We start from the raw sequence: 25,450 nt of genomic DNA, 5'->3' as shown, positions 1-25,450 counted from the left end.
TTTGCGTTCTGAGAGATGCAAATACAGAAACTGTTACTGCCGGGGAATCCGGGAGAATGTCGGCGAGAACACTTCCAATTTACATTGCAGTTTTCTGGTTAATCTTAATGTGTGGAGACAGCAGCACGGCTGTGCAGCAGCACAAGCCAGAGATCCTCCGGAGCCAAGTGGCTCATCGGGTTCACGTGGCTCAAGCACACCGACCTCTGTGGCCAACAGCACCCAGGGGTGTGATGTGATCCAGCCAGCATCACATCTGGTTGCCTCTGCCCAGCCTGAATGACTGAATCCAGTTAAAGCATGGGAAGGTCTTCAAACCAGAGCAGGGCTTGAGTTCATACCTCCAGAGCTGCAGCAAGACACCTTAACCGGTCTGCTGCCAAGCAGATCTCTGGGATCAGGGCTGCTGCGGTGAAGATCTGGTCTGTGCGCTGTGTCAGCAGCAGATTCAATTACAGCGGTTTTGTGTCGCTGTACAAAAAAGACTTTACTCTGAGAAGGAAAGCCAGTTATCTACAGACTGCCATGCCGCACACTGACCGTACTGCCGAGGCTCCAGTGGGCAGGCCTCTACGCCAGCACGTGGCGTCGTGCTAGTCCATCCTGCTGTGAGCAAGTTGCGCTTCATCTGTAGAAATGGGGGCAGAGAAGTAAAAACAGGGAGCAAAGCTGCCACCTGCGCTAAGCTGCACCATTTTTAGTGAATTTAGGTCTCAGTGAGACTGAGAATCTGCTCACAGACTTTTCTCGCCCATCTGTGGTACTTCTGCAGAAAATAACCTCTAAGTCATTGACACATGAACATGCTTTTCCTGTTACCTGGAAATAGACCCATCACCCAACAGTGAACAGGAAGGGTCTCGTACTCTCACAACTACTGGCACCTGGGGCAAGGTGCCTGCATTTCTGGCTGCAGCAAAGGCTCCCTCCAACATCTGAACAGTTCAGTTGATCTCCATGTGTCTGGACTCCCTCTGGTTCATCCGTTTGTGAACTGTCAGGCAGAGACTCTCATTAAGTGCCTCAGGGCAAGTTGAGCACCCCTGGTGCTCGCACACAATAAGCAAGACGTCAGGGGACAAGATCTTTCCCTAAGCAAGGGTGCAGCGTGTTGCAAACTGGTCTTAAGTAGCCTGAATGAGCATGCCATTGGGGTATGGTCACAGGCCAAGGTCAGACAGATTTCCCATGGCTATTTTCCCAGAGGAGACAGCATCTCTTTATATCATTAACCACTCTCAGGCTCCCAAACAGCTTCCCTTTGAAGCTTGCTCAGGCGTTGGAAACGTATATAAAAAAGAGATTAGGGAAGCAGCAGTTCCCCTGCTGTGTTAACAACACAGGGAGCTGCCCCAAACTCCTCTCCCTGGCCTGGGTAGGCTGTGCTCCCCACGGCAGCTTCACCTCCCCCTCTGCGGCCATGGGGAAGTTTCTGAATCCTGTCTGCTTCATCTGCAAGCGCCACCTGTAACCCCACGGGACGATGCCTGTCCAAGCCAGAGGCAGACCTTTGGATAAGACTTTGCTCACGCCTTCACAGGGATGCAGGTCCCTCAAAACAAAGACATTTTCTTCAGCCTAGCTCACGTGCTAAGTCTTCGTCGTTACTGCTGCCCACGCTAGCCGATTCCAACTAGCATGGCTCCACCGGTCGGCGGGACTCTCCCTTTCACTCTCTGCCCTCTGTCCCTCCAACACTGCAGTACTCGCTTTGGAGCACAGAAAGACACGTTAAGCTAACCAGAACACCCCTACAGGATTTTCCTACTTGATACCATTCCCTATGCATAGAAACTCGTTCCTTTCTTCTTTAAAAACCCTTTTAATAACCTGCTGTCAGGGATCTCGCTATGTGGATGCTGACAGATTAAACGCTCCAGGTCTTTTGCTTTTCTGAGTCAGGAAGACAAGACCTCTGCCCTGAGGAAATCATCTTCTGTTCTCAGAAAATCCTTTCGGAAAGCATTCGTTCAGTAGTTAAATATTATTAACCCTGAAAACGTTTGGAGGGAATTAAATAGTAACAGATGCAATGAGGATCTCTCATTTGCAAATAACACAGACAAGTTTAATTAACCTGGGTCTGAGAAACTTGCTATACACCCAGGGTCCAGCAGGGTGTTGGAATATGCCCTGGGGTATGACTCGGTTTCCCCTTTTTCCATGGGTCTTTTGCACAACACAGAAGCATCTTCAACATATACATATATATTGCCTGGCCCTAGATGTCTAGTTGCCCTCTGATCCTTATTCCAACCTCCCCTCCCACACTTCCTTGCAGATGAGGCCAGTAAGACCTTCTTCAATTTTCCTCACAAGCGTTACGGACACAAGCCGGTATCAAAAATGGGAGCCCTGACGTAGACAGCGCCTCAGGTGGCAGATGCATCTTGAATTGATGTTGCTCACCCCTATTCAGAACATGGCTACGTACACGTGAGTGCCATGTATACAAGAGCTCCCACTGCTTGTGGCAGAAGGTAGCAAAAAGAAGCCTAGCGTCAATGCAGGTTTTATGCACTTGGGTTTTCAAAACAGGCCTACCAAAATACCAGCAGCATATGTCCCAGAGCCTGACCTTCAAAATTAAATATATATCAACTCAAACTAGTAAAACATTACACTTCTAACCAGGTATTGTCCAAATATGGTATAAAGAGAATCGACAGAGGCAAGGGCTGCATATGTGGCTCTTCTGCTCGCAGTATTTGCTCATAGCCGAGTTACATGCACCTGAAAACAGGGAGTTATAATGAAAGTGCTGACACAGACTCAGCTACAGGGTTGCAGACAGCAATGCTATAATTAAACGCTACAGATTGCATTTTTGCTCAAGAGTTGCAAGCTTGACACAAATTAGACTGACAGCCCTACTTTAAAAATAGGGAAGCGGAATAAAAAGGGGTCCTCGATGGGAGACCCAGCAGTAAAACACATCAGCATAAACACAAACTCCTAGACAGAAAAAGATCACCAAAAAAAAAAAAAAAAAAAATCTTATCTCCTCTACGCGTTTGCACCAAAACCCTTTATCATTATTTCAGCCCCTTACTGTTGCCTTGTACGACTCATATTGTGGTACTAGAGAGATACAGATCAGCTCAAGTGGAGAGAGGAGGTGGAAGGGAGGGGAAGGAGCAACAGTTACCAAATTAGCAGGAAAAAAAAATAGAAATGCGTCTGCCAAGCACTTGAGCTTTCATATCATTTGCATTGCCCTCTGATTACAGGCCCGATAGCTCACACTGAGACCAAAATATTTAATTTTTCAGAAGGAAAGAAACTGCAATTAATTTAAAATTCAGGGATGGAGAGAGATTTAAGTGACTGCCTGGGCATTAAATCACTGCTGGTTCCTTCATGCTGCCTGTCGTATAAAAACACCCGTCATTTTCTCCATTCCCCTCCGAGATGGGCAGATTCTTGGAACGTTACAAACACATGTTCTGGTTATTTTTACCTCCGAGTTAAATAGTGAATCACTGCTACTATAAACAAGTCTATTTAATGCTGAACATATAAACGCACTGCGTGCCAGCTTCAAAAGATGCTATAAACTGGGTCACGATTTTCACCAAATACTGCTCTCTTAAGTTGCCATCCCCTCGCTAACCCCAGAAACCTCCCCCAGCCCTTCCCAAAAATCTCCATCATTTTTGGAAAAGGAAGATGGCTCTTGATCAGCACTGTATGACCTCAAAGAACTGCAAAGTAAGATGTGCAGAACGAAGGTTTCTTGTGGTTAAGGTGCAAGATGGGAGATGGTAGCTAAAGGTGCTACCCTCAGCTTTCCCAAGCTCTTCAGTTCCTCACTGCACCCCACGGACCATCAGCGCTGGCTGCTGAGCATCGGCAGCCACAGACCAGTGCTCAGATTGCTGTGTTAAACCCCACTCCTGAATCAAAGCTGCACCTTGCCATATTTCCATTCCCTAATGCTGTCTCCCAGGTTTTCAGGGTCTCGGCGTTCCAGGGTTTCAGGGTCTCGGCTGCGCTAAGCAGCCAGAGGCATATTACTTCCCTAAAACTGATTCTTCTCGTCAGAAACAGAGGAACTGAGCGTTACGGGACTGAGAGCGGGAAGGGAAATGGCTGTGAGAGCACAAATGGGACAGGAGGGGCCCATAAGACGCATGCTTGGTGAGGACCTGGTTCTGGGAAGAGAAGCGTGCAAGCCACTGCTCTCGACTCGCTGCGAGCCAGTTGCTGAGCTCAGTGTCTCCATTCCCAAGTCATACGTATTACCTCCTCCACCCTTGGCGAAGGGAGAAACACTATAAAAAAAGATTAAAACTAAATCAAAGTGGCCCTTCTGGGTTACTTTCACGCTGAAACGCAAGTAAGATTTAACAAGTTTCCACACATCCGAGCGGTTATAATATTGCAGCATCCAACGCCTAGATAAACTCATTTTGATTTCTGTCCTTGCTGCTATTTTCCAGTGAAAGCTGAAAATAAATTATAACACAACAACGCTGCAATTAGCTACACGTATGGTAGGGTCGGAAAACTAATCACCACAACACTGCAATTATTATTTGCCCTCTTGACTACCTCACCCTCTTTGTTCAGCTGCCGATAGCAGTATCTTGACCTTCAAGTTCCCTTTTGATTTATCAGGTTTGCGTTTCTCCCCTCCCCTCTCCGTCTCAGATTCAAAGTAGGCCACTACTTACATGATTTCCTTTAAGAACAAAAAATCGTTTTAGTTCCAAGAATTCAAGAGACTAAATTAGTGTATTTGTACTTTTAGTCATTTTACCACTAGGCTTGTGCATGGATACTTTTACAAAAATTTGCTTCCAGGCAAACACAAAGACCTTATATACGTAGACCTTATAAATATACCTTTTATTTCAAACTGGAAGTCAATCCTGACAGGCAAATTATAATGTCCTGAAAATAAGACGGGGGTTACGGAGCTAGATCCTGGACTTCTGCAGTGCTAAGATGCAATTCAATAACAGCTATTAATTCCTTAAAGGAGACAGTGTAAGTGTTGAATTTACCTGAGACAGAAATTGGATTTAAAAAAGAAATGCCCCAAGATTGATTGTATAGACCTACTGAGAAAAAAAAAACAGCAACACTCTAGTTGCACCGCTTGCTCAACATGTAAAGTAATCACAGCAGATCGATAAATCCTTAAATAGTTCATTTACTCTATAGTCTCAAGTACTACACATATTATATTTCATGGACACCACACATTTCTACTCGATAAAAATACCGACAAGCCCAGAAAGCCCTATTGCCTCTTTAAGATTGCTTTTACGCTTCATTTAAAGTCCTTAGATAAGTATTTTATATTAAATAAAGCAAAACCCAGTAAAGCTCTGAACTGAATGTACGTTGCAGACGTTTTAAATCAGGGCGTTGGTATGGCGTGGGCCTCGTCCAACCAAACCCTGCAAGATCCTGACCTTCAAATTCCCTTCCTTCGAGGTCTGTATATAACCTTCCTTAAAGCGCAGGTGTCCCCTGTGAAACGCTTCCAAAAAAAAAAAAGCCAAACTCTTCTGGGATCTGCAGTCCCCCAGCATCCAGTGCCTGTGCCACAGTCATCTGTAGCTTAGGCCCCAATTCACAAAAGTTCTTTAGTATTTAGTGATCGTCCCTGTTTGGTTGCCTTTGGACTACTCGCATACCGGACTGAACTGAGGCCTCATACTGAACGCATTACAGCACAGAGCTAAGTCAGGCAGTCATTTATAAGCAGGACAGTTGATTAATCTTTGAAAAAAGTACATGTAAACACTGATTTGTCCCCCCAGTACACACATATAGTCCTCTTACATAAACCATTTTTGTTTGAAAAGCAACAGAATAAGCATCTCTAAGAAGTGACTGCCTCTTTCCTTATGGTCCATTTTAAATTGTTTCCCGACCACTACTTAAGCCAGGGAACGGACACTCCGGGCATGCAAAGCTTGCTGTGCTCCAATGGCTGGATTGATGCTTTGTCCCACTGGCCTGCCTTTGCAGAAAGTTGCTAGGGTCGCCTGCCAAACAGACAGAAAGACAGTGGAAGGGAAGCCAGAGCTCAGACCAACACACACCGCATCCTCGAACGAGAACAAAACACTACGGCAGGGGCTGTAACTGGTAGGCTCTTCTCCAAATGGACCGCAGCACTGCTGCACAGTTAATACCAATTAGCGCAACCACGGACAGAAGGGAAGGAGCCGAAGCTGCGTGTGTCTGAGTTGGACTTTTATCAATTAGAGCTATAAAGCCAGAGAGCTGCTGCCACAGGAAGGGCTGTGTAAACCTGGCCATGAGGACCTGAGCAGACACTTCATATAAACCGGGCATACATGGGGCTAAGGACACAGCTGGGCCTGGGCATTTCTCTGCTCTTCACTGAAAACCACTAAGTTTTCAACACAGGATCTCACCCCCCCGGGAATGTTTGTGACACATTTCCTCCTCTTTGTGGTGAGGAAGAGCTCTCTTGTTTGCCTCCCCCAGCAAACCAGTAAATATTAAGAAGTGCAAACATTAACCAACCGGTTCTGTATCTGTATCCTTTCCCTGGCATTGGCAGCGCCATGATGGGAGTCGATCACATTCATGTTTCTTCTTTAGGAAGTCATGTGAACACTGCGAGGTATTTGACAGACAATGCGATTTGGAGCAGAGCTGAGGTTGCTTCATGGGGACGGAGCATACCTCACCTTCAATGTGAGGCAGATAATTTGTTATGCGAGTAATTGCAAGACAATGCAGTGTATTATATGCTTGCAGGGAATAAATAGGTCACAGCAGAAGTGCTCAGAGCACAGCCCTGTCAGATTCCAATGGATCTGCGAATTTTGCTAAATACCTTGTCACAAGGACACAAACTAAGGAAAGGAAGTGAATAAATGACAGAAGGTGGATGGACCACCATTTAGCAACCTCAACTGGGCTTCAAAATTATGATTCTGGAACAGGATCGTAGCACTGGAGCGGGTTACCCAGAGAGGTGGTGAGACCTCCAACCCTGGGGGGGTTTTAAGGCCCGGCTCAACAAAGCTTTAGCTGGGATGACGTAGTTGGGGCTGGTCCCACCTGGAGCAGGGGGCTGGACTAGCTGTGACCTCCTGAGGTCCCTTCCGGCCCTACTTTTCTATGATTCTGTTTAAGGAACAAGTAACAGTGAGCAGACTCCAGTGAAGTCCCAGCTTTGCCCCTTCCGAAGATAGCACGGGGCTTAAGGACGCACACAACTCTAGACGGTACTTCGGTTCACCCCGTATAAGATTTATACAGGGGTTTGGATGGAGTAAGTGAGGGAGGTTGTGCAAACCAGCAAGAAGGGAAAATAATTCTGAATCCTTTAAATGATAATACAAAGCATCCACCATCCCCCGAATTGAAATGAAATGTTTTTGGTAACGATCAAACAAGAACAGCTTTATGAGGCGTGCTATCCCAATGAATATACTTCATTCTCCTCTTAATTCCATCAGTCAGAACAAATCAGAAGCCAGTTTGAGAAAGGTTTCTTCAGAGCAGTCTTCTCCCTGTTTAGAAAGCTCCCCCTTGCTTGAACCCACTGCTGCCATCCAATTCCCACCTCCCCCCACCCCATCTTTTTTTAAATCTCAGCCTTTCCCTCTATTCTGCCGCTCGTCTTCTCCTTTCCCTCCACCCCTGATGTTTTCAGGATGTTCCTAGAAGCCGCTGGGAGATCGGAAACTTTAGAAACTAACATTGGCCCCGTTCTGCACTTTTTGAAAACCCTCTTTTTTCCCCCCTGTGCATTCAGGCTGCAACACTGCTCACAAACCAGCTTGGGCTATCTCAGCAGAGCCAATGAATTTAAATGCATGTCTCCATGGTAAGGAATAAAACCATGTCCTTTTGGAGAGAACAGAACTTTGTGGGTTTCAGATGGAAAACCCTGCTGACATGTTCACCTAGATTTCACCGAGACCAGTCGTCTTTCACACGCTTAGCTGCAAAGTGAGCTCTCATCTCAGTGAGCTTGCATTACGCTACAGAGACCCACCATCACTGGACATGTTCCAGTTAACTGACAGCTGGGGGCACACAGGTAAGTCCAATGCATGAGGATCGTGTTATTTAGCAACCTGGTTCCATCACAAATTGGAAAAGAAACAAAGCATGGCCAAGTTCTCCGTGACAGGTCTTGGAGCGCCGGCTCCAGGGCAGCCTGCATGGTGCGCTGGAGACCCCAAAGCCTGGGGCTCCCCAGCTCTCAGCTCTTCATCAGGAGGCTACCAAATGGCTGGCCAGGCAAGCTGGCAGGAAACAAGGCAGGTACTGTTGTAACTTTATTAAAACAGAACATCTGTGGGATACTCAAACTTCAAATCAACTGGTAAATAGACGGAAACTAGGTGACAGCTTCGGTCACACGAACGAGGGAACTATGCTCATTCAGTCTGGATGTCCTCCGGGTGCCACGTTACTTCTTCAATACACAACCTGTTTAGAGACTGAAGCCGTAGTCATTTGAGACACCTCAACATTTATAATTCGTCACTAGATATAGTTTGGTGTGCAGAGGCTCTGCAGCAAAACTCCACTCCCTGCCTCTCGTTATCTGCTGCCGCTAAGGTTTATAAACGATTTCTAGATTAAACTTGAAACTGCCAGGGCAAATGTTTACCTCAGTATGATCTGAACTGTCCGAGGCAACAAAATGTACGTGAGGGTATTTTTGAAAAGGATAAAACTTCTTGTAAATACTGAATCACAAGAAATACTTGTCTTTTTGAAGGACTATAGAAAATAACTCAGAGCTATGCCAAGTCCCAAATGTAGATGCCATTGTACCAGCAATGAATAGCTTACCCAGTTCAGAGAATTCAAACTTTGCTGACCAGAAACCAAAACCTGAAGGGTTCGCCTGTCAAGTTGTGTTGACGTATCCCTGTTGACGGTTCCTTTTAAGTGCAAAGATCCCTTAGTCTCCCTGCGTTTTAGATCCCAGCCGCACAATGGGAAAAGAGCTGTTCCATACTTGCACAGAAGTGCTGCGAAAATAAATGCATTACAAACTGGGAGCCGCTCAGGTGTTACGGAGGTGGAGGTATTAAGTGCACGAGACAACAGCGGGCAGAAAAAGAAATGCAAGCAGCAACAGGAAACCACCGTGCAGAGGTGCACCCTGGGCACTCCGGAGGGTAGGGGAGGCTGCGGCACCTACATTTCAATGGGCCGGCACCTATTTCTTCCTTTGTACAGGGGTGCTGGAAGGAGGGAAGGGGGCATTCCTGTAGAGCGGTCCTCTGGTATCTCTACAGAACTGAACAGGGCTCTTTTTTTTACTACCCCAACCCCTAAGAGAGCAACGTACCAAGCTGATTTATACCTGGGTTGTGTTTTGGAACCAGGGTGCTGTAAAGCAGTTGAGAACCAGTTCAGTTGGCACACTAGGAGAACACAATCCCTAATCAAACTTTTTTTTTTTTTTTTAAATCACAGACGTCAATTGTTTGTGACAAGGAATTTAACATCCATACCTTGCAAAACAAATATTAAGTCTTTAAAATGAGCCTTGTATTAGTGGGAGAAAAGAAAAGCTGTCCCACCCTTCCATGTAGTAAGTCTGCTAGCCAATAAACTAAATTCCAGAAAATATTAAGATTCCTCAAATAGCTGAGGTTTCAATCATCAAGTTGTATATATACACATTTGACTGCACAACGTTGCCTGCTTTAAAGGTCATGTTTGCGCGTGTCGACCTAGAGTTCTCGCTGCCTTAAAAAGTACTTACAAGTTTAGCACACAACAGCCAAACGTAAGCAACAGGACTGTGCCTACCTTCCATACACAAGGAGAGCTAATTAAATGTCTTCAACAATCACTGCAGAAAACCCTCACTTACCATATGGTCGCTGATTGACAACATGGTAATTACCAGCTTACATCAACGTCTTCTGCAATGAGTACTCGTCAAAATGACAGACCCCTGATCACAGATGCCCATCTCCAAGTTCTTCCACTGGATACAGAGGACAATTTGGAGACTTCACAGGAGTTGAACTTGCAGTGAATTAACTACTCCACAGACAAAGATAGCAGTGTTGTTACCTTTCTTTTATTACAAGCAAGGATGCCTCTGATGCTGACTTAAACCTTCACTAAGGATGTTTGTCATTTAACTCTGGTCCCCAAGCCTTAAATGCAAACCACATTCCAATACCGAGAAACACTAAAAAATGTATATACAGTTGTGCTGAACAGGCTGTTGAAACATCAAAAGAGCGGTACCTGCAGGAGGATAAAAGGCTTGATTTTCCTCCCGAGACTAAAGCAGCAGCACCACACTTCTGTTGCAAGTATTAGTTGGGGGTAGCGTTCTGTACTTCTCAAGTCTCTTTTTAAAGCACACGCTTGCTTTTTGCACAGTACCAAGAATGAAGGAAGTTTCAGGTCAAACCCAGATGCATCCTAAGCAGGCTCTTAAGTGTGAGGAGCAGCCAGACAGCAAGTAAGCTCCCTCGCACAGCTCTGCTAAGACAAATCAGGCTATTCCCAGGCCAATCTGAGCCTGGGCCTCTCTTGCTGACCCTGCCAACAGTGTGGTGGCAACTGCGTGATATGCATGAATGAGGACCAGGAGGAAACCAAGTTTATTTTTGCTTGTAATCTAAACTTTGCACATCTCCACACAGGAGCCTGGATTTCAAAGCTGAATTCAAGTTTCTGTTCTGCGCGCAGCATGTGGTCACATTCTTACAAGGGCTAGGCTTTATTTGCCACACCTTGTTTAGGCTAGGTTCAGCCACATGTCACGTGCCCATCAACTTCAGTAAAAGCCTCCAAGCTCCCCCAGAAAATGCAGGCAACTCCCTTTGGCAAAACTACCATGGCTACAAAGCAAAGCAACAAGATGAATTTAACCCCTAAATTAACAGCGTTGGTAGAACAGGATAGATCGGGGGGGGGGGTTCCACGCTCGACAACAACAGGACCGAGCATTTCTGCAGCCTTTTTAAACAGGGTTTGAAATAGCAAAGAGGGAACAGGAACGCAAGGGAAGAGACTAGTCTCAAGACCACACAGCAACAGTGACAATGATGAACCCAAATTGTTCCACCCATTAGACCATACAACCTCACACCACTGCTACATGAAACCAGAGACCAAACGCAAACCCAGGAAGGGCTGAGGCAGGCTTCAAGCCTTGCCATCCAGGCTAGTCACTGTTTTGGGAGGCAGCACCTGCACTTCTGCTGGAGCTGTGACATATCCCTCTGGGTTTAATGTGTCCTGTCCCCTCACTGTAGGGGGACCCCCATTTTCTGTAACTGGTTTTTCCAGCGCATCATACTGGGAGCAGGAAGTCGAGAGACATAGCTCTGGGTTAGAATTCCCCTCTGACGACCAGGAGCCTGGAAGTTAGGCACTGTAAGGCCCTACTTGCAGGCATCTGTGTCTTTTTATTGGATCCAACCCCTGGTCTCTTGCCAAGTGCTACAAGCTTAGGGAAGGCTCCTGATGACTTCAAAACGAACCTTGCCCAAATAGGGACTGCAGGATAGCTTCTGATTGTATTTCCCTAGCAAAGGGCTTGGTCCTTGCCAGAGCTGCAGAACTGAACAAGAGCACTTCATCCCTCTGCAGCAATCCCTCGCACCAGTCTTGGGGGCCCAGAGCTGGTTCAAAGACCACCCCCATGACACGAAGCTCCTTCACCCCATAGCAATTCCCACAACACTGAGGGAGCTGTTGGATCTTCAACAGCTCTGTGTTGGAAATTGCATTCAGCGCTTCTTGGGCACAAGTTCCTACAACATGAAGCTCAGGAGGCCTCCCACATCCCTGGCTTCTACCCTATCAACTTCAGACCCCTTGCTAAAGGCTCTGGAAAGGTTTAAATCTTTTTGAAGCTGACTGGCTTCAACGGAGAAAACAACTTTGGCAGCCTCCCTAAAACTTCTGAGAGACACGCATCTGGCACCCACCCTCAGGAAAAAGACTTCCTATAGTTGCATGCTGTTTTGCATGAGTCATTGCAGCTTCCAGAGATCAAGCCTCATTTCAGCAAAAATAGCAAACCATTATGCAGCTGTTTGGAAAAAAAAATCATGGGCAGTTGGACTCCTGGTTTCAGAAGAGGTAAGACGTTGAGCTACAGGAGAGGAAGAAAGCATCATTAATCGTACGCTAACCAATGGATCAGCTAAGCAGCAATGGCACCAGCTCCATGCTCCCATGCCCATCAATAGCCTTGGATAGAGCCAAGACATCTCTCCAATAAGGACACAAACAGCAACTTAAAGGAAAGTTAAAAAAAAAAAAAGAAATTCTTACCAGTCTCCATAATAAGATTCTTGCAACGTCCCCCAAAACCTCACTGCTCAAAATGTACGTCTAGGGCAGACATTGAACAACCAAGTTTTGTCTTCCCCTCCAGACCTTCGAATACAGAGATGCTTCAAGTGTTTTGTCACTATCTACAATATCCTTAATTTGCACTGTTGTTAGGACACCTCACTTCTTCCCCTTTCTGCCAATTATGAAAATTTAAACTTCCATTCAATCCTCTTTCCAACGAACAGTGATACAAGTAGCACTCAAGGCACTGGGCGTCAATCAAATCAACAATTTTAAAAGGTACATATATGGGATTTTTCTGTCCCTCTCCATACAGTTGCAGTTCCCCTTTTAACTAACCTGGTACAAAAAAAAAGGATGGCAATCAATCACAATAAAACAAAGTTTCCACAGCTTGGGTGTATTTGCATTATTTACTTGCACTAAAGAAGGGCCCAGAACCCTGATTCGGAGTCATCTTTAGCTCTGCTACAAACTAACACTGAAACTAGTTGAGTTACGTAACTTGAGTAGTGCTTCCTCTTCTACTACATGGTCAACCTTCTAAACAAAAAAAAAGAATATATGTAACCAAAGCAGGCTACAAAACACAGCAGTTACAGGATAAAAGAGCTGTGCATTACCAACAACTACATCTCACCCAGGTCTACAAGTATGAAAACAGCCTTCAGGAAGGTGCTTTTTTTTTTTAACAAAGTCCTCGAAAGTGCTCTATTTCAAAATTTGACTTGTGCTCTTCTGATCAATAAGTCAATGCAGGGTACTCACAAGAATACCAATGCTTTATGACTATAGATCATGTTACTGCTTACCAACTATAACACAAGCACAGAGATCACCAGGTGGGTTGAAGGGCTGACGTGTATTTGCATGAACCGACCATGCAGTCTGCAACAGCTAGCACCTGCAAGTCACAGCTTTTAATCCAACCCACATTTTTTCAGTTTTATTTCCAATGACAATGAGTGTCCAAACAAAGCTCCCCACCCAAAGCATGCAAAAGTAGCGCTTGTCTTAATTTATGTTATAGGCATCAACAGATAGTCCCAAGAATAATTATTTTCAGACTTCATAGCCAATAAGAGTATTCAACATGGGTCATTAATGTGCCAAGTCTCATGGTAATCATCCTGAACTGTACTTGCAAGGTACTGTTCACTTGAAAAGAAACCAAGCAAGCTTGAATCGTGCTTCTTAACTTGAAATAACCTTACCCACTGGACTGTGATTTGCTGTGTGGTAAGTGGCATGTAAATGGATGCTCCTCTGGATGTGAGCTGTCTAAAATGAGAAGTTTGGGTTTTTTTCTCCTAGTTAGCCTTACTTCACATGCACTGAGGATTGAGAAGAAAATGCTACATACAGAGCATGGTTTATATGGGATGGTTATAGTTTGTATGGGATGGTTTGGATAGGAATGATCCTGCCTCAACCAGGGGGTTGGACCAGATGACCTCTGGAGGTCCCTTCCAGCCCTGCTTCTCTATGAAACAAGGAAAAACCCTCTTCGGCTTCTGCAAATGTACCGAGTGCCCACGACTCCGACTGCAGGCAGTGGGAACTGTGGATTCTCCAGACCTCTGAAAATCAGAGTCTATAGCTATTATGACACATCCAATGTTGTAATTTGAATGCGATGAGCGTAACATGTTTTCAGTATTAGAAGACATGAAATGGGGAACATCTTTGAATGCAAATATTTTAACAAAACCCCAAACATTCCTGCAAGCCTCTAATGTTTGGTTTCAGCCATTCAAAAATGAGACTTTTTTTTTTTTTCTTTACTCCTATAATAGTTATGCAATGTGGCTTATTGAGTAATACACTAACTGCTACTGGTTACAATGAATTTCCAAAAGGCAGTGTTTTCTAACAACATCTGACATAACAACGACTATTACCTACTATACGAGCAAACTCACCGTTCCCTACATGGCTATGTTAAATACCGCAACTTCATATACTTCCAGCAATGCCACTTAGCCAATTTAATTAGAAATAATCTGCTTTGGTTATATCCCATCCGTCACTGATCCGTCTGCCTTCAGCAGTGTGAAATGCAGGTAACAAGAAGGTCTTTGTTAGGCGGGGATCACATTTGTAAGTTATTAGCTTCTGCGGGCAATGTTGACACAGCCAAGTTACAAAGTTCTCAGACAGAAGGTGGCAGGTGGTTTACAGTTTAACCATAACTTGCCCTAGGATGGCTCAGGAAATGTACCAGGCAATAGCAGCTTTTTAAAACTCCACATTTAAAAACTGTATGCCAACAACAGGGATTTAGCAGCAAGGTAACAGCTGAGGCTTTGAAAGGCAAATAAATGCTGCTTGTTAAGAGAAGCAGGTGACCAGGCCTCAAATCATAACGTGTTGGCCATGTGCTCACATACTAAGGTGATACGCACAATGCACGCGCACCTAGACAGATTACCGTTCCCCAGTCTGGTTTAGCCCCTACTTATCTTGCTTGTGGAGGTAACATAGGATTGAACAGCATGACAAATGCAGGCTCAGAAACCTCTCCTCTCTCCTTGCGGCGACCCCTTATCAAAGCAGCGAAAGTGAGACAATCTATTATTGCTCTGGCAAGTGGCGCACATACACGGCTGTGTCTCAGCACAGTTTAGGAAAAGCCACGAAGGCCTCACACCAACACTTGGACTCATTTCGGCCACCTTCAATCCAAGAGCCTCAAAGTACTTCACACATCTCGAGTTAAAATCTCAAAACACACTGAAGGCAGGCACACATCAAGATTACAGTCTGCCTAAGAGAAAGCACCACTGAAGGTCTCACTTTATTATGTTAAACAGTTTGCACATTCAGTTGCTAAACTGACATAGCAGAGCTTCACTTTCACTTATTAAAGACTGCAAATTATGTGCACCTGAATAATAATTAAACAAGTCTGTTACTACACTGGAACTAACAGGGCATTTATTATTATTATTATATTTTAAACGTCACAGATGCAAAAGGGCCGTGATCCACAAGACAACAGGCTCCTTTTATCTGCATGGGACTCCTCAAGTCTGGAGTCAAAATACTGACTTCAGCAGATTTATACTGGTATGAGAGAGAACACAACTTGGCCTTAAAGTTAAGATGTGCTTAAAAGTAGGCGAGTTAAAAAAAAGAAAAGAAAAGTCCAAATTGGCTGCTGTGTGGACATATAGCCTTATCTCTATCCTATAGGAACAATCAATATTTTAAGCCTGGCCATGGCATTCATTTGACACGGTGATAGGTGCAGTACAAGATGCTTAGGATAGGACAGACCCAACAAATGGTTAAATTACCCTGTCATGTTATACAGATGATGCCAACTGGGAAAAAAACTTGGAGGCAGGGATGTACTGATCTCTTTTAGTAACAAGTCCTAAAAGTATTCTAAGTGAAAAGAGCTAGAGGTATATCCCTTCCCCCAAACTCTTCAGTTCATGTTGTGCATTTGACTGCATCCTGTCCTTGTCACTGCTTGTCCTGTAGACTGCAAAGGCCCTAAAAAAAAGGAAGCAGAACAATCTTTTTTCCCCCTTCAAAAAAAGTATTTTTCTAAAAATGTACCATTTGCCATAACCATTACAGGACATTTCATCAGGACCTGGATTTTGAGAAACATTAAAAAAAAAGAAGAACATCTGTGTCCTTGAGAGCAGGTTCTTGTTAACCTCAGAGCTCTTGCCTCTGGACAGAAACTGGTGAGGCACACGTCGTGCTCTCAGCATCTGGCAGGAACACCTGCAGGGCGACTTGAGGTACCGAGTGGTGACACAGTTTAGAAGGCAAGTTCAATCTGCTACGCAACTCGAGGCTGCTTAAATAGGTTGAAATATGAGCATTAAGGGAAGGGGGAGGGGGGGAGAAGGAGTTCCTATTTAAAAAAAATGGATTCCCTTTATTGCAAAAAATGGTAACACAATGTTTTCCTGTGCAAAATGCCTGCCACATTCTGCTCACAGGGTAGTTGCATTCCAGGGACACTGCCAAGAACTTCAGGGGCCACTTGGAAGGTGCTTTTTTCTGCTAATGGAGCCTATCAGGATGAATCTGAGAGCCTAAGCAATATCCTAATTCCCTTATGGAACAGCTCAAAAATAATTAATGGGAAGACTGGTAGGAGAGCAGAACACACTACAGGGACAGACCTGGGTAAGGGAGAACCCGTGAGCACAGACATCACAACCAAGAGGTAAAACAGGTTTCCCCATCTTGACTTGAATGCAATAAAAATGTGTACTTCTCTGACACCCCCATAACAGGGGCTAAATCTCAGAGACATGGCAACAAAAGGATTAACCCAGTCTGTTCTCCCCACTCCTCACCCCCAGCCACCACTTCACCCCTCACCCTACATGGGAAGAGCCTGGGAAAACAGAGGAGCTTCACAATGAGACTCAATGATCAGCAAATTCTTGGTCTGCCAGACCAATGCAGGACTGTGAACATACCCCCAGCCTTTTCATGGTAAACTCAGCAGCTTGTAACTCCTGTATTATGAGGGGAGAGATAATCTCCAAGGAACCAAGTTCTGCCTAATTGAAGCTTCAGAGATAAAAGCTCCGGTTTCACTCTGCACCTGAAAATGAACTGGTACGAGTACCTGGAACAATGAAATAAATTGCTTCTCCACAAGACACCAGGTACCGGTAACGGGGCAGTCCTATTCTCCGTTTCACCACCATTTACACAACTTCACCCAAAAAAGGGAGCTTGGAGAACTGGCAATAATTAGCAAGATGATCAGTGCCACAGGGAAGCACTGGCACTTATCTAATAATGGGCCCATTCTCTCTCCTTAAGGTTTGAAATCCACCAGCAGAGACACAACCCCAAGGCACAGGTGGTAGCTTTGAGTCTCCCCCTTCTCTACCAATAGGAAAGCACACAGCGACAACCGCACATGCGTCTCGGCAGAAGCTGACAGCTCAGGATGTTCCAGCTGATCGTATCTGCAAAGTACACGAGTCCTTGGAGGAAGCTGCCACTGATTGCAGACAGCAAGACTTCTCTGACCTTCTGCCACCCAGAATAAGCCCATGGGTCAGGAGCTTTCTGGGTACAATGAAAGTAAAGAGCCCTCACTCTGCCTCCTGAACAGCCACAGCGTGAGACTGCAGTCCTGTCAGTCAGCCAAACTCAGCCTGAGACTGGCTGCTGATGCTCTAGCTCTCTCCCGCTCGCTGCATCAGTACAGCAGGGACACGTTAGCCGGGAGAAACGTATAGACAGAAGATGCTCGAGTCCTACCACACCAAACATCATATGGCCCTTCTGCACACACAGGAACTGTTTTCCAAGTGAAACTAAAGTGATTTCAGAAGCAAACAATAAGGAAAGAGTTATGTCACCCACTGGATAATGCAAGACAACCTCAAAGTCCTGGAGATATTCGTCTGCCTACGAGAAAGACCTGGCCTTCTACCCCTATCGGTGCCAATCCCAAATCATAGTGTCCTCGTAGACAGGTGGAGTCAGTCGCCAGTTGTTAACATCCCGGGACTGGCATGGCAACCTCTGAGCACACTAAATGTATTTCCTACTTTATGAAAACTATATAAATGCTAAACACCTACAGCCCAAGTTTCCAAAATAATTAATGAGTTTGGCCGCCTAATCTGCACGGCCTTTGAAAAGCCCTGTTGCAGCATTTTCTGTCAAATTGGGCTCTCTCAATATGGCTTAAGTCAGACACCTAAAACATATGCATCTATGCAAACGAATCCTTGTGTGATAGGGGTGGGATAGAGGGAAAGCAGTATGTCAAGCACCTTTTAACAGCATTTTTTTAAATATCTGCATGCTTACAGACTACTTTGGCAATTAACTAAGCATAATTTTAATGACTTAAACACACACTATTTCTTTTGCTTTCAATACTGCAGGGTGAACTTGTCTCATATCTGCTTTGCCTATCACATTATGCTTAGTCTGAAAGATCATTTTAGCACATGCCTGGCATTGTACCCCCAAAATAAGCAGTCTGCAATACCTCCCCTCCACACCCCTGTACCACTCTGAACCATTACCCTATAACATGTCTCATTTGACCGTTGATGATCCTCTGCCATGGCCTGCTTGGACATTTATCAGGAAAAGCACTACCAAATCAACTTGGAACATATTCAGCTGGAGTCTTACAGCTTAGATTAATGCTGTTTAATCTTGCAGTTGTTTCAAATGCTGGAGATTCTCTGAGAAGCAGAACAGAGACAACACGATTTATAGTCTATAACCTGGTTTTATCCCTAAAGTCGTGTATTATAAGAACAAATACTGTTTGGGCCAGTAAACATGACACTCAATACGCTAACTGCATAACAGCCTCTACATGGCTTTTGTAAGACTCAAGAGACATGTTTATTCTATGTTGCTAGGGGAAAAAAGGTTTAGAAAGCAGCTTTTATAGAACAGACAAAAGCCATCCCCTCTGCAAAGGATGAACTGTGAAAACCTAATTAGAAAGAAAAAAAAATTCACCACATTCAAGGAATCAACACAGGTCTTATGATACATGCCTGCTTTCCACACCACTGCTCAGGAAGGGAGCAATGGGCCCACACTCATCCCTAGCCGTGCAATCGCAGTCATCCCAACCCTATAAGGGACCATTTTTCTTTTTCCCCCCATCTCTCTAATCTTGGGATTTAAATCATGAGGTGTTAGCTGCCTGGACCATTGCCTCTCTAAGGTCATATAGGAACTTCTATGGAACTCCAGTGTATTCCATTTAAGTGCATGGCTTCAGGACTGAGGAGAGACTATGCACTAATATGGAGGATGTACCGAGTCCTGTCAGTGCTGTGGTATTAGCAGCCCTGAAAGTAGGTAGCTCCCATCCTTTTCAAGGCTGCTACTAGTCAGTTCATAGCAGCACCCAGCAGCCTGGCCCATGGGGATGGATAGCAGAGCTAACACTGACTCACTTGGGTCATTTTCAAGGCTTCTAATAGCAGCTCTGGGGCAAGCAGCCTTTGCTTCACCGTTGCCGGTACAAATAAGCATGCAATTAAACAGTGCAGAACTGCATGACAGAGTAAACAGAGGGACTGCAAGATGCTACGTGCTTAAGCAGGTTATGCACTTAAGAGATGCAGATAAGCGAAGCTTGATACAGTGCGAGTACTACCAAAAAAGTACAACTGGCGTCATGTTAGGCAGTTAAAGAAATGAGATGTTTAACTGGAATATGTATGAACATAGTATGCTGTATTCCAGGGAGGTGTTGAAGAGAAACAGCGGTTCTAGATTGAAGAGCAGCAGAGGATCTCTGGGGAGACCAGTTTAGGACCACAGCTGGTCAGAAGATGAAACCATGAGAACTCCTACCTAATTCTGCAAGACCAGAGGTCATCGCAAGAGCAAAATGAACTCGTGTCTGTTGCACTTTCCCCAATTAAAATGATCAGGCGGGCAAATTTAGCAATCTCACATATCCAAATAAGTAACCATTTCTATGGTAACTTACTTGTGTGTCAAGGGATAGTGTTGAAAAAAAATTAAAACTAGCGCAACCACAAGGGGAAATCCAAATATGAAATGTATTATTTCAACTTGAATTTGGGACGGAGGTATGCTGGACATTCTGGCAGATTGGTAATGAAATTATTTCATTTGGTCTGTCTGCTCGACTAAACACATCTAAATCTACATTAAAAAAAGAGTAATATCCATAGTTATGTTAGCTAGGATTAAAGTAAATTTGAAGAGAAAATAAATCACACCTGACCCCATCCAAGGTAGGTGATTTCACAATTCTACATGTTGCGGGGGGGGTTGTTTTGGGTCTTTTGCAGTTAATATGGGTCAGTGTTAAAAGCAGCATATTGGACTAGCTACACCAAACAATCAAATCCTGAATGACAGATCTTACATCCAAAAGCTCAAAAGTAAGAATTCAGCATGATGGGAGCTCAAAGGTGCTGGTCTCTGACTTCTCAAAAAACTCCTGTTCTTAGCTTCCAAGCATGGAAGAGAAGAGATTAGTAGACTATTTGTAATGGTACAGCTTTAAGAAATCAACCACACTAGAAAACATTTTGCACACACAGTTATATCCCTTCTATTGGTCTGATCTAGTTAAAATCGCAGGGATTTATCACTAATATGTGCAGGATTGGAATAAATGCATCTTCCACAATGTTTTATGCTCTACTTAACAGGTTTTCACTTTCTGAAATACAGTGAACTTGGTTTTATTCACATTAACAGCAGACAGCATATTACATTTTCAATTATATCCAATAACAGCCAAAACCTTATGAAGCTGTATTTCCATTCCATGTCGTAACATGATGATGAAGAGCTATTCCCTAAACTAATTGTATAAGAAAATACTTCAAAGAGAAACTCATTTAAAGTGTGGGCATTTAGGAACTCAATTTCCATTGCAGAGCTGATGTTGTAGTTCAGCAAATTAATGAAATATTCCCAAGGCTTGATTGCCACCCATACAGGGACATCTCCAACGTATGGGTGGCAGGTTTAGTGCCTGAATATAGGCAGATTGTATCAAACAAGTTTAAGTTCCTTTCCAGTTTTTGACACCCTTACTGGAGGCAGAGGGTCAAGTGTCTAAGCTCAGAAGTCTAAAGCAAGTTGGTGAATAACTAAAAAAGGTGACTATTAAGAACTATGTTGCTCACTAAACACCCTTCCAAGGAGAAGGGGCCACTATAGTTATACTTAATTTCCTATCCTCATGTTAATTACTGAGAAACATTTCAGTGAGCTTCATCAAAAAAAGAACCATGAGCTTCTTCTGGATTTAGTGAACTGCAATCAAAACTAAGGAATGATTCCCATCTTGCAATCGCACAAAGCAACACCACACAAGGAAGAGTTTATGGTAACAACTGCAGGTCAAGAGCGCAGGCAATACCAGCTGAACCCTTACATACACCTATACTACTAGATAGGTCCTCTTCAACAGAAAGTAACAAGTTTAATCACACTAAAAAACATAAAAGAAACACAGAAAGGTCAATATGCAATCTCAACATAACATAAAAGAACATCAAATAACTAATACTCCAGAGAGGAAAAAAAATCCCCCTACAAAGGCAAGTGGGTCTACACGGGAAAGTATTTATTTATTTATTTAGGACAAAACCAAGGGTGTGAACATACTAAACGCGGTTTGTAAAGAAGGACACAAGTTACCATCAGGAACCCACACATAGACTGATCCAATGCAACTTTCATCTTTCTGTCCCTAACCCAAAGTGCAACTAAACCACAGTAATTCACCCCTGAATGAAACAAGAGAAAAAAAATGACTGTGGGTCAAAAGCAGACAGAGAAAGCAGTTACAGTGAATGCATTACCCCTCCCCACCAACCCTTTCACAGCAGCCTGTTTCTTCAGTCCATGCCCTTAAGTATGCTAGGCTAGCTAAGTCAATTTAAGTACAGGGTACTCCTAAGTGAACAGCCTCAGGGCTGAAAGTAAGCTACACACTTGCCTGGAATATGTACTTAAAACTCAGGGTAAATTCTGCTCACTACTTACAGCAACAGCCTGCGCTAAGCTTTCCACACCTCAATAAGACTAATGACCACATTACTCAGAGCACTTTATGCCTTGAGTAGCAACCTTGAAATACCAGGACCTAGTCACTTGGCTGCTTCAGAACCGTAAAGCTGACAGCACGTAGTTAAAGGGAGCAGGAGTGCACCTCTTGAACCCGGGAGTAGCCCTGTGAACTGACCAGCGCGGCTCCAAGCAGCCCAGAATCGGGGAAGAATCCTGGATCCTGCGCAGCCGGCTCTGCAAACCCTTCTCCAAACACGAGAGTAAAGAGTCAAGCCTGAAATGTGTGCAAAAGATTCACCTCCTGTGTCACCAAAAAGGGAGGCAACTTGACATTCCTCAAAACCAAAATACTAGGATCCTTTTCAAAAATAACTAAATTAGTGGTTGGTTGCTTAATGTCGTCTATAAGGACAGAGAGCTTGTCTGGAAGAGAGCAAAAGTCTATGTATAGACCAGTTTTAAAGTCTCCCTAAAATTGCCCTGAATGAATTTACTCTCCAGATGGCACATCCAACAAATCTGACGTGACACTGAATATACTGCATGGTGACAGAGCACAGGACAAAAATACTACTGGGGTCTATTCGTGCAAGCTAATTTTTAGGCTTGGTTATCTGTGAAGACTGATTCAACTTAATATTTAGGCATACAACAAGCTCATCTACTGCACTGAAAGTAGCTCCCATCTTTTAGTTACGCCATCAGTGCTCTCAGACTAAGTGAAAACGCATGAAGCACACCACAAAGCACTCTACATGACCCTGTCTATTTGCAGATCGTGGTATCAAATTTAAACTATATTTGATAGATTGTGTAAACACCGGTCTCAAAATGAAAACATTAACATGTCACTGGAAATACATCGCTCTAGTACGTCACACCCCGCTTGGCATGTACTCCCATCTCAAGTCTCACCAAAGCTACTTGCTCTGGAAATACCAATCTGCAGCCAAGAAACAATTAAGTATGTTGTGTGTTTGGTTTAATTTGAGCCTTCAAAACCATCATAACCTCTGGTCTTCAAATACCAACACAAACTTACTAACCTATCCAATTTTTTTTTTTTTTTTTTACAAAAAAACATACACAGGTCCTGGATTCATCCAATGACAAGCTTTTAGCTTCTGCTATCCTCCATTTGCATGTTAAATGACAAATATCTATTCAAAACATATATAAAACTCACTTTTCGTGGATGGTGCTAGCCTGATGGGAAACCAAGATCACTCTTGTCCTGATGCGTCACTCTTTGATGAAAATACTGTGTATGAAAATAGATTATTTTTAGAACCAGCATGTGAAAGCACAGTACTTCCTGTACTAACTCCACCTCAAGTTACATACCCTTTTTTTTTCTTTTTTAGTTTCTACAGCTAGTTTCTACAGCTAGCTTACAACTCTTATCAAACACAGTAGAGAGGATGAAGGAACAAACTGGGAGGAACTTGAAATGACAATTCCCTAACCTAAAACTCAGTACAAAAAAAGTTTTGTTAAAATACATTGTCCCTCTGAAAGCAGAAACGCCATCATTTTAATGACACCACTAGCCGTCATGGCTATGAATGGACTCTTAAATATTTTTTTTTATTTATAACACTGATCTTTTCCACAAAAACAGGATGCGAACATAGCATTCCCAGTATAACAAAGTCACTATAGCAACGTGACAGTGATGTCAGAATAATCAGAAAGGATTTCATAGTTCAGAGACAGTAAACCACACGATAGCTAGACAATTTAAAAAGTTGCAGACGCTGCGACAGCTCGTTTCTAAGTATTCTCGCTCAAACTCACTATTCAAAAGTCTGCGCCGTTTAATAGCGGTGCTGTCGTACACAAGTTCACCCTTCTCGGTGACTTTGGCCCTTGTTGTCTAGCAATCTCAGGAGATCCTAAACCAAAGATAACGGTCACCCATCTGAGGAGCTTGCCACCGCTGACTTGAGAAGCACTATTTCATTAATAAAGGAGAGCATTTTTAAACTAGCAGCCTTACAGATCATGGACAGAGCAACTCACAACCATGACCTTCCTCAACGAGCATAATGAGCTCAATTATACAAAACTGCTAAGGACCCAGAACATTTGGTGTCACATTTTGGGACTCTGAACAACTAGGCACAAAGCCAAAACTGTAAACTATGGTTTTGGTTCAAACAACGAGAAAATAAATAAATCAATGAATCAATCAATCAAAGCACAAGCAAGAAGTCAAGCTATTCTAGTGGCCTGGAGCCGGGCCTGCTTTTTAGCATGTAAACTGCTGTATTTCTCACGTTAATGGAGATTACGGATGCAACAAAAAAAAAAACAAAACAACTATTTATACTATTTAGCGCTGTACTATTTGGTCTTATTTTATACCATTTCCAGTTCGTTCCAGCACGTGACTTAGACAAGGGAGACAGACAAGTCCTCTTCACTTTTGCTGCTAGTCCCTTTCAATTTGGGATTGCGCTAGCACAACACTGCCATGCCTCGTTTACAAACATCCCGAAGAAACAAACACCGAAACACCACCGAGCTCGAAACCTGCATCAAACATCCTCCCTAAACGCTGTGGTTCAACTTCCTAAACACAAAACACCCGCTAAGTTTATCACCAAACGTATCAACGGGAATCAGGTTTGCCGCAAGGAGGGCATCAATTCTGGAAACTTATATCCATCCATGGCATTACGGCAACGCGGACAACAAATGGAAAGACCGCGACCACGACCACGACGGCACGCTCAACCCTCTACCGGGAAAAGGTTTCCACGTCCCAGACGTGGGTCCAACACAAGGTTTAACACCAAAGCGGTCTGTCTACACTGCCGACGCCGCGGCGCGAGGGTCCTGTAGTTTTACGGCCAAACACGCCTACGCTGCAGGTCCGGCAGAAGTTTTTTTTGCCCCACTGCAGACGCCGTGCGAGGGTCCTGTAAAAGTTTTAGCACCAGAAACGAGCAGCCGTGCGAGGGTCCGGCGGAGGTTTTAGCACCAAGACGGGGTCCTTCAAGCCTGCGAGAAACCACCCGCACCGCAGCGGCCTTTCGAGCACGGCCCGCGCGTGCCCCCGCCACGCTCAGGTCGGGGACAGCTCGTGCCCCGAGGAAATGCCACAGCCCCTGCGCGCAGGGGAAGGGCTGGCTACCCACCCCAATAAAAACAAATAAAAGAGGGGTGGGAAACGGGTGGCACAGCGGCAAGGCCGGGCCCCTGCCCTCAACCCCCCCTGGACGCGCGGTATCGCAGGGGGGCCCACCGGCCCGGGGGTGCCCGGGGGGCAGGGGGAGCCGCCAACGGGCCCGGCCGCTCACCTCCGCGCGCCCGCTCCGCTCCGCTCCGCTCCTGCGCGCCGCGCCCGCCCGCCCGGCCGGGGAGGAGCCGGGGGCGGGCCGGGCCTGCGCCCTCCTGCCGCCGCCGCCGCCCCGCACCCACACACCGCCTTGCAGGGGCAGGGGCCGCGCCGCGCCGCGCGCTTTCCCCCTCACACCGCACCGCGCCGCGCCGGCGGCCACACGGGGAGCCACAGGCCCAGGCGCCGCCCCGTGAGGAGACGCGAGGCGAGGCAGGCCGGTGCCCCCACAGGACGCGGCGGTCCGCGCTGTGAGGAGAAGGGCGCCCAGGCGCG

The 25,450-nt window shown here is 44.9% G+C and overlaps 1 protein-coding gene across 6 annotated transcripts in view; it reads right to left on the bottom strand.

Moving 5' to 3' along the window:
• RAP1A (RAP1A, member of RAS oncogene family) overlaps positions 1-25,230 on the bottom strand; it is a 62,654-nt gene extending 37,424 nt beyond the window's left edge. For 3 of the 6 annotated variants that reach the window (XM_019496959.2, XM_014601131.3, XM_014601132.3), the window contains exons 1-2: positions 25,137-25,230; positions 23,018-23,092 (exon numbers count right to left, since the gene is read on the bottom strand). The gene's annotated coding sequence lies outside the window, so the exon portion shown is untranslated. The remainder of the gene's footprint in view (positions 1-23,017; positions 23,093-25,136) is intronic. The other 3 variants (XM_014601130.3, XM_059717510.1, XM_059717511.1) reach the window with 3 other exon arrangements.
• Between the last annotated feature and the right edge of the window lie 220 nt (positions 25,231-25,450).

This window comes from Alligator mississippiensis, chromosome 14 (assembly GCF_030867095.1).
Source record: "Alligator mississippiensis isolate rAllMis1 chromosome 14, rAllMis1, whole genome shotgun sequence".
Classification (NCBI taxonomy): domain Eukaryota; kingdom Metazoa; phylum Chordata; order Crocodylia; family Alligatoridae; genus Alligator; species Alligator mississippiensis.
This window is presented reverse-complemented; position numbering and strand designations above follow the sequence as displayed.